This window comes from Neovison vison, chromosome 1, assembly GCF_020171115.1.
Source record: "Neovison vison isolate M4711 chromosome 1, ASM_NN_V1, whole genome shotgun sequence".
Taxonomy (NCBI): Eukaryota; Metazoa; Chordata; class Mammalia; order Carnivora; family Mustelidae; genus Neogale; species Neogale vison.
The window spans coordinates 169,048,859-169,058,746 of NC_058091.1; the positions used below are offsets into that span (position 1 = coordinate 169,048,859).

A 9,888-nucleotide genomic window follows, 5' to 3' on the forward strand; every position below is an offset into this window, starting at 1 on the left:
CCACTGGTCATTTACATCTGTGTTTCATTTTCTTTTAAATTTAAGTTTTAGGGACGCCTGGGTGGCTCAGTGGTTTAAGCCTCTGCCTTCAGCTCAGGTCATGATCTCGGGGTCCTGGGATCGAGCCCCACGTCGGGCTCTCTGCTTGCCTCTCTGCCTACTTGTGATCTCCCTCTGTCTATCAAATAAATAAATAAGAATCTATAAAAAATCATTAAATTTAAGTTTTAGGTAGTTAATGCATAGTGCAATATTGGTGTCTGGAGTAGAAGTCAGTGTTTCATCACTTTCATACCACACCCAAGGCTTATCACAAGTGCTCTCCTTAAGGCCCATCCCCCATCTAGCCCATCCCCCACCGACCTCCCTCCAATCTTCAGTTTGTTCTCTATCATCAAGAGTCTCTTATGGTTTGTCTCCTTTTTGTCTTTTCCCTTTTCCCATATGTTCATCTGTTTTCTCTCTTAAATTCCACGTATGAGTGAGATCCCATGGTATTTGTCTTTCTTGGACTGACTTATTTCACTTAGCATAATACACTCTAGCTCTATCCACATTACTACAAATGGCAAGATTTCATGTTTTTGATGGCTGAGTAATATTCCATTGTATATATATACACCATGTCTCCTTTATCATTCCTCAGTCATACATCTCTGCTTATTGGTTGATTGATCAACAGTTTATTGAGGGTAGAGGATGGGAGGGAAGTCAAGTGTGCCAATTAAAACTGTGAGGCTGTTTAAAAGAATTCTGGGAATGAAACTTCCTGAAGATATTCTGGTACAACCATGAAGGGGACAATGATTTCCATGTAAATAAGACTAATGTGGACCCCTGGCAAAAGATGAAGCTAAACTGAATTTTGTAAGAGGATTTGTGGTTTGCGGATCTGTATATGTATGTAAATAATCAAAAAGTGAAACCTATGTCCTATCATATTTTTAAAGTCTTAATATCAGATGTAATGTACAGTATTCCCTTTTAATTTGGAACTCTTTCTTCTTCATATCCTGACTTCTTTGATCTGATTTAGTGGTCCAAGAACACACAGATGTGGTGGAAGTGGTTTTACAGAAGGAAGTATGGTTGGAGGGCATCGCGAAGGGAAAAACTTTTTCTACCCTCTTATCTTCAGTGACTGGGGTATGCTAATTAAATTAACAAAAAGATGGGTTAATAGAAGAAAAGGTGTACAAAGTTTATTTGATGTTACTATTTTGATGTTTATATGTATGGAGGTCTTATTAGTAAGAAATGAAGATCTGGAAAGGGTGGCTGGATTCAAGGGCTTATCCACACATTTTAACAAAGGGTGATAAATCTGTGAAGTGACAAGAAAAAGGAAAAGGTTTTTGGGCTTCTGGGGGCAGTAGATTGTGGGAATAGGAATAGAATGAATGGAAGATAAAGGTAATTTTACTAAAGTATGATTGTGCAGACCCATGTCAGTACTGACTTTCTAAGATGTAGAGGAAGGAGTCCTGTCTAGGGGTCAGGAGATGTGGGCTGGGGCCATGATTCTTATTCTAGGCTTGTAACAAGGAAAATAACTTTTCTTGGTGTGTGTGTCAGTGGTAGAGGGGGTGGGGTGCTGGGTCAGAATAGATTATCATCCTCCAAAGTATGTTCTATAGATTCCTTCAAAATATGAGTCCTTGGACAATGCAGCAAGAAACATCCCTTTCTTGGAAATTCACGAAGCACGTAGCTCTAAGAATTGCTGCAATAAAGAAATCTGCCAAATACTGTTTTATCCAGGATTGCCGAAAAGTATTTGACCATAGAAAAACCTTCCGTTACTACTTTTGTTTTCCTTTTAAAATAGCAGCTTGTAACTGCTCCTGAAATTATAGTTCCATAAGAAATACTTTGAGGGCACCAGGGTGGCTCAGTCAGTTAAGCATCTGCCTTCAGCTCGGGTCATGATCTCGGCGTCCTGGGATTATGAACCAAGTAGGGCTCCCTGCTCAGCGTGGAGTCTGCTTCTCCCTCTCCCTCTGCCCCTTTCCCCTCCCCACACCGTGTTCTCGAAAGCGAGTGCTCAAGCATACATTCTCGCTCTCAAATAAAAAAATATAATCTTAAAGAAAATACTTTGGAAAAACGTGAGCTTAATGATCTCTAAAATACCTTGCTGGCCTTACCCTTAATATTTTTAAAATTTATTTTACTTTAGGAAATAACGCATTTGTGCATAGCTAATATGTTGAGTATTCTATGGAAGGGGGCCAGTAAAGGTGCATTTGCTTTTATAAAAAAGAGAAAGAAAAATATATATACCCGACAGAATACAGCAAAGACACGGTAATACAGGCGGAAAAATATAGGCAGAAAAAGAAATTCAGCTGATAAGCAATAGGTATTACCATTGGCGTGTGGTGCGGGTGGTTGAGGGAGAGGTTTATGAGTTGTTTTAGTCGGGAGGTTTGTGAGATGTTAGTGAAAATACCCAGAGCCACCGGGGAGAACTAACAAGTGAGAAAAAGGGGTAGGGTCTTCTCAGAAGACTATCTGTTACGTGTATGATCTTTAATCTCGAAGAACTCAAGTAAGCCATAGGATGAATATTCCTGTATTAATAATCAGTGACGTTGAGTAGTTGTGTCTCATAGGGGATGTGTGGGAACACGCAGCAGTACGCTGCTGGTTGGGGGGCCCTAACGAGTTTAATTATATATAATCTGCTTGGAGAGAATATTTTTGAGTTTTAGTGGAGAACCCATCTTGAGCCCAGGCATGGCCCCATCATTGGTGGGGCCCTTTGCATGTTGCACCAGGGCACAATGAAGAGGTGGTGATGGGGGTGTGGGGGAGGGGGTTGAGGGGTGGGGGTCTCTCTCTAAAAAAAAAAAAAAAACAGCAAGAAAAAGTGGCATTTAAGTGCTGGCATGGAATAAAGAGATGAAGAAAAGAAAATTCCAAGCAAAGAAATAAAAATGAAAAACTGAACCGAACCAGCTTGAATTTTATCGTTGGTCTTTATATTGCGCCATGGCGGCTTTCAACACAGATCGGGCGCGTGTAATTTTTCCAACTCGTCAGGAGCCTTTAAGTCAGTCGCTGCGGAGGCACCGTTTGTGTTTTGCAGCTCAGTCATATATACGGATAAAGAGAATTGCTCCTGACATTTGGATGGGGTCTTAACCGTTTACGGAGAACTTTCATGTGCCATTCCTCTGTATACAAATTAACATATTTTATGGAGGATCCAGTAGGGGCTCAGAGAATATATCACATGCTGACTAGTCTACCAAGACAGAGAGACTCTAATTTTGGCTTCTAATATATTGAGGCGCTATCTATATCCTTTATAGTATATTGCTGTTGTAAAAACGTCAGAATCTATAAAATGGCAGTTTTCCTTTGTTCATGCTTAATCAGATCCTTTTTTCTCCAGGGATAGCAGGTGGCTTTGGGCTTTCCTCCCCCAAGGAGGAGCGCTGGAGTCAGTTAGGGCGCTGTGCACCCAAGTTTCCATCTCCACCTCTCTCTAGCTGCAAAGCCTTGGACCAGTCACTTGGGGCTGAAAAGAGGGCCTAACTCCCCGGATTTACCTGAAGGTTCCAGGAGGTGCTGCCTAGCCACCCTATGCCACCCATGCAGAAAAAAACCTTTTTGGTGGGTCATTTTGTTGCTCCGTAGCCCTTGTATGGCAGAAGGAAGATTAGGGAAAGGAAAACAAACCCAGTATTTGTTAGTTTTTCTACTTTCCAGATCCAGCGAAAGATTCCATTTGGGGACTCATTAAAATAGAAGAAGGAGACCCTTTTTAAAGTAGTTTTAAATGGGAGTCAGTTTCAGCCCTTTCAAGGTCCCCAGATGGACCCCCAGCCGATCAGGTAGCTGGTTTTTCTCTCTCAGGGGTTAGAAGCATAAGCCTCTTTCAGACTCTGAGTTGGAGACGCATCAAGAAGAGCACATTAGTGAAAATCTCTCATCCCTGGGAGAGAAACAGGCCTTTGGGTCCCAGCTTTAGAATAAATGCTAAGCTGCCTCTGTCAAATTTGGGGGGATTTAGAGAGACCCAGCCAAAAAAAAAAAAAAATCCCCTTAACCTGGAATCAAAATTCTCAGGTCCACCTTCAGAGGTGGGTTACTGCCTGAAAAGCTCCTCTTTTATGATGCAGATGCCCCTGGGGAGCCCAGCCAGCGAGAAGCCCTTATTTGCCCTTCAAAGCAGTGAGTTCCTGCGTTTTTATCTGAAGGGGCTGTGGAGTTGACTGTGGGGAGTGGGCTGGAGAGGTGGGTAAGGGTCAAAAAGGAATAGGGGATAGGGAAGAGTTGATGCTGACGGTGGCGAGTGGGGGGGTGGGGGGTGGGGGAGTCAGGTGGGGGGGGATGGGGGGGTGGTCAGGAGAGGTGGGTCTGCTCTGGTGGTGCTAGAACCAGTCCCAGTTCCCTGAGCAGCCCTGGGAGGTGAAAGGTCAACTTTGGGAGGCCCAGCCTCGCTCTGACGGTCTTTGAGTCCCTGTCCTTGAGTTCAGCTTGGCAGCCAGTACAATTCCGTTTTGGGGTGAAGATCAAGCCTTGGATCTCAAGGGAAGGCGAACAGTTTCAAAGTTTCTTGAATATTCTGAAAGGTGTACTCAGTGTGCCGTCTTTTATCCATTTGAGGCCTTTGCATAGTAATCACGGTTGTTTTAAATTCCTGGTCTGCTGATTCCAACAACCCTGCAGAGTCTGCATCTGACGCCCACTCTGTCTCTTCAAACTGGTTTCTTTTCTTTTTTTTTTTTTTTGGCCTTTTGGTCTGTCTTGAAGTGTTTTAATGATAGCCAGACATGACTAACCCAATAAAGGGAATGGCTGTAACCGGCTTTAATAATGTGTGGTGAGGTGTAGGCAAGGGGAGAAGGGTCTAGTCCTAAGAGTTAAGCCTCTGTCTTTACCCTGAGCCTTTACCTCTGGACTGTGGACTTCACCTGCATTCCTCTGCTTTCTTCTCCCTGCTGAGGGTTCACGGGACTGATAAAGGGGGATGGGAGTGTATATTTCCCCTTCCTAGTTCGCTTAGGCTCTGATGATACTCAAGCAGGTCAGGCTGGGATTACCCACTTTTTTCTCCAGATAGGATGCTCATGTGTGTTTCAACATGACCTTCTTTCTCCCCTTCTGTTGGAGACACCAGGGGACTCTTCTCTAACCCTCACTGTGAGGACCACACTGAGCTCTTAGAAGCTCTTAGAAGCTCTTTGAATCAGGGAGATTCAAATCAAAACCACATTGAGATACCACCTTATACCAATTAGAATGACCCAAATGAAAAAGACAGATAACAACATGTGTTGGGGAGGATGTGGAGAAAGGGGAACCCTCTTACACTGTTGGGGGGAATGCGAGTTGGTGCAGCCACTTTGGAGAACAGTGTGGAGGTTCCTCAAAAAGTTGAAAATAGAGCTTCCCTGTGACCCTGCAATTGCACTACTCTCCTCAAAGACACAGATGTAGTGAAAATAAGGGCCATCTGTACCCCAATGTTCATGGCAGCAATGGCCACAGTAACCAAACTATGGAAAGAGTCAAGATGCCCTTCAACGGACGAATGCATAAGGAAGATGTGGTCCATATACACTATGGAGTATTATGCCTCCATCAGAAAGGATGAATACCCAACTTCTGTATCAACATGGATGGGACTGGAAGAGATTATGCTGAGTGAAATAAGTCAGGCAGAGAGAGTCAATTATCATATGGTTTCACTTAATTGTGGAGCATAAGGAACAGCATGAAGGACATTAGGAGAAAGAAAGGAAAAATGAAGGGGGGAATCAGAGTGGGAGATGAACCAGGAAAGACTGTGGACTCCAAGAATCAAACTGAGAGTTTTAGAGGGGTGGGGAGTGGGGTGATGGGTGAGCCCAGTGATGGGCATTAAGGAGGGCAGGGATTGCATGGAGCACTGGGTGTTATAGGCAAACAATGTATCACGGAACACTGCATCAGACACTAATGATGTACTATATTGTGACTAACATAACATAATAAAAATAAAACACACACATACACACACACACAAAAGTTTGGAGGCCTCCCTCTGACTGGATCCCCTGGGGTTTTTAACTTTCAGACTTGTCCACATAGAGCTTCTAGCAAGTACTTACTCACAGTTCAGGTTTTCCCACCCCTGGGGGACCTGGTTCCCCTGGCAGCTTCTTCTGGGGGATGTTGGTGTTCTTTGATTTGCCTGTCTGTCTCTCCGGTTCTGGGAGCTATTGTTTGTCCCATGACCTCAATTCTCTTACAGATCTAAGAAGAGTTGTTGACGTTTTCAGTTTGTTCAGCTTTTCACTTGTTGTGGAGATGGAGTAGTGACATCCAGTCTCCTGGCATGCGGACCTGGGAAGGAGGGAAGTCTGGAAGGTTCCATTGACATAGTCTACCAATTCGGAAGCATGACCTTGTATGTCCAGGACAATCTGTTACTCCCTGTCTCAGAGGTGATGGTAAAAAAGCCTATAATCTCTGGTTTTATCAGCCCTCAGAGGGGCTCTGGTTTTTTTCTGGGGACATAACCAATTTTTCAAGTTCTCTAAACAAATATGATAATACTCCATCTTGTGTTTTTAAAAGAGTGTTTGTGCATATCACTAACCACAGTTTCCATTCTGGTTCTTGAACCTGCTTGCTTTAGCCCCTCAAGAGACGACATGGGGCTCTTCTATGATGTTCTCTTTGGGCTGATAGCTGTTTGGGGGCATTTTAGGGACGTGTCTCTGGTACTTCATAGATTTACATTTAAATTATTAAATAACAGACCCAGGGCTTGTAGTTAGTGGAGACAATGCTCCCTTGAGGGGTACGCTGCTGAGGCACTGTTGCAGGTGGCAGAAATAGCATGGATGTCATTGTCCTGAGGCCTGTGGTTAGCTGTAAGAACGTTCTCGGTGGGAAGGCTCCGTGTTTGCTGGTCCAGGACTGGATTCAGCTTGGCCTTTGGTGCTCACCAGGACCTCCCAGGGAGTGGCGCCCCCTCCCCCTCCATCTTATCCTTAATACTGGTCCAGGAAGGGCTGGTGTATATGTTCAAGACCTGACAAAAACCTTCACTTGGGTGCACTTTACTTATTCTTCCCAGAATCCTCCCTTCCATTTGCCAAGACAACAACTCTCCCTTCAAACCCTCTTCAAGCTTCTCTTCAAGAGCATTTGTTTGGGCTTTTCTGTTAGAGTAGTCCTTATGGTCCATTAAAACTGGAACTGAGGTGATTGGTAACCAACTTCCCTTGCCCTTTCTTGAAGGCGGGAAGGAGACAGTCTTTAGTCATTCCAAAGGGAGGGGGTAGTTGGCTTATTTACATTCTAGGCCCTCTTTCCATGAGTTCAGTTCTTTAAACAAAGTGAAAGCATGAGTATCCCCAAAATTAAAAATCTTGTCACACGTTACCTTCAGGAGTCACAAAGCCAAGGAGAAGGAATAGGTTGTTAACGTATTTGAAATGTTGAGAATCACTGCTTAACGACCTACTTTGTTATTTTTGTATTTCCAGTATTCCTGTCTATAAACTAGGTAGGGGGGACTTGTGCCTCCCAAGAACTGACAGAAGGAAAAAGAGGCTGCATATTTCAGTTATCCACAGTATTTTACCTGTATGTAGTTCACTAAACATTGTTTCTTTCTTTCTTTTTTTTTTTCAGTTTCAAATTTTATTTCATTAACTTAAAAGCTGAAGAAAATGTGTATTTCAAATCTTAATTTAAACTCATTTATCTGAAACATGTTTACACACAGGAGAGATACAGGATTTCATGTAACTTATGGCAGAGTCCACTGTCCATTAAAAAATATGCTGCTTTCTTCCACAAAAACTCTGTTGAAAAGCAAAAAAAAATTCTTTTATACTGCATAAGAGCTAGATGCAAACTTCTGATGTAAATTTATTTCATTGTCAACTCTGATGCTGAAGCTGGGAGGCAGAGATGTCCACAGTTCGGTTAAATGATGCAAATAAAAAGCTTCCATTTCTCTAAGATGTAAGTTAGAAGCCTTCATTCACTATCTCTCACAGTAGCACCACAGACTTGACTCTCAAATCTGGTCATTTCTTCTTCTTTCCTTTCCCTTTTTTACTTCTCTCTCCTTGCTGAAGACTTTGGTCATCACCCTGTTTTGTGTGTCCTTGTTTTTAGTTTAGGTATCATTTCTGCTACATACAACATTACTGACTTACGTGCTGGGAACTGTACAAGACAGAGGCTGCCGTCTTCCTGTTTCAGCTGGACCCGGACTCTGCCCCTGTACTGAACATCACGATTCCACTCTCTAGAGTACATTTTATTTTTCTCAAGGAATACATTAAGTCCAACTGCTGAGCACACGTCTTGAATCGCAGTAGCTGTAGGATTTTCAACAGCCTTACTTATGGGGATTCGCCTCCCCTCCGCAATGGTCTTTTGTTATTTAAATAAGCAGGATAGATACAAATGAACCTGTCTTGGTCGTCTGGGGACCGTGAGGCTGCACAGGCCATCTTCACCCAGGCCCACAGAGCGCCCACCGAGCAAACATTGTTTATTTCTTAATAAAGATTTAAAAAATGTAATATCAATACTCAACGTGGGATTCAAACTCACAACCCCGGGATCAAGAGTTGCACGCTCTACTGACTGAGCCAGCCACGTGCCCCTCAGTAAACATTAAGCATCACCAGAGCTAGATTGCGCTGGGGAATTGGAAGATTCTGAGATAAATGGGACATAGCTCTTACCCTAAAGAAGCTTAGAGAACAGAGGATAAAATAGGTTCTAAGAATACAAGCAATGTGCAGACTATGGAACAGAAGTGGGAAACATTGCACTTTTTTTGTGAACGAGAACAGAGGTGGTGTTTGAAGGATTGAAAGATGGGTAAGACTTGACAGCTAGAGGTACAGTCATTCTGGAATAGCCCCCCACCGTCCATCCCACACCTTTGCTAGGTCAGAGCAAGGTCATTTGGGGGATTGATTCTATCCCTGCTCCCTGGATACGCTCTGATTGGTTCAACCTTGTTGGTGCAACCCTGCATCCTTACTGTCATAATTAATTCAGGTAGCCCAGACCCGAAGCATTTTGTGGGATGGCAGATGTAGGTTGAATTTGCATGAATCACAGGCATTTTCTTGGAATTCCATGACACTGATGCTGTATTTCCTTCAAGTTGCTAGTTACTATAATGTATTGATAGGGAGCAGGGAACTGTCGGGTCTGTTATGGGGGAAGCAAGTCTAAGGACAAAGTTGACTCCGAGATGGGCACAGAGCGATGGAAAGGCAGAATAATGGAACTTGAGTACTCTTCTAACAGGTACAAGAAAGTTGAAATCCTTCAACATCTTATAATTACATAAGCTGATAAATTCATTTAACCATACTGGCTAGTTCACATGAGGACTTCTGTACTTGGAACCAAAAGTATTGTAGATGATATGAGATGGGGGAGGGTGGGCATTTCAGGGAAGCTCAGTTTAGGCTCTTGAAACATCATAACAGATAAAGGGTAAGCAGTGACATGTGCCATATTTGGGGGAGGGGCGCAAGGGTCATGAACAGCAGGCTGAATTTGAGGAATTTTAGAATTTTTTTTTAAATTTCTTTTCAGCGTAACAGTATTCATCATTTTTGTACCACACCCAGTGCTCCATGCAATACGTGCCCTCCCTAATACCCACCACCTTGTTCCCCCAACCTCCCACCCTAGACCTTTTGTCATATGAGGAAATGGAGGGTTAGGAAACCCAACTTTTCAGGGTTTCAGTTGGGGAAACCAACTTTTCAGGGGTTCAGCTGGGTGGTGGCAGGCTTGGTCGTAAAAGCTGCCAGTCTGTTCTCTGGATCCTCCCCACTTTGTATGTGATCACAGTGCCTGGCCTCCCGACCAGTTTTACTTCCTCCTCAATGTCCCATGTAA

The 9,888-nt window shown here is 43.4% G+C and overlaps 1 pseudogene; it reads right to left on the reverse strand.

The window, feature by feature from the left end:
* Positions 1-7,858: 7,858 nt before the first annotated feature.
* On the reverse strand, positions 7,859-8,485 carry LOC122900815 (annotated as a pseudogene).
* Between the last annotated feature and the right edge of the window lie 1,403 nt (positions 8,486-9,888).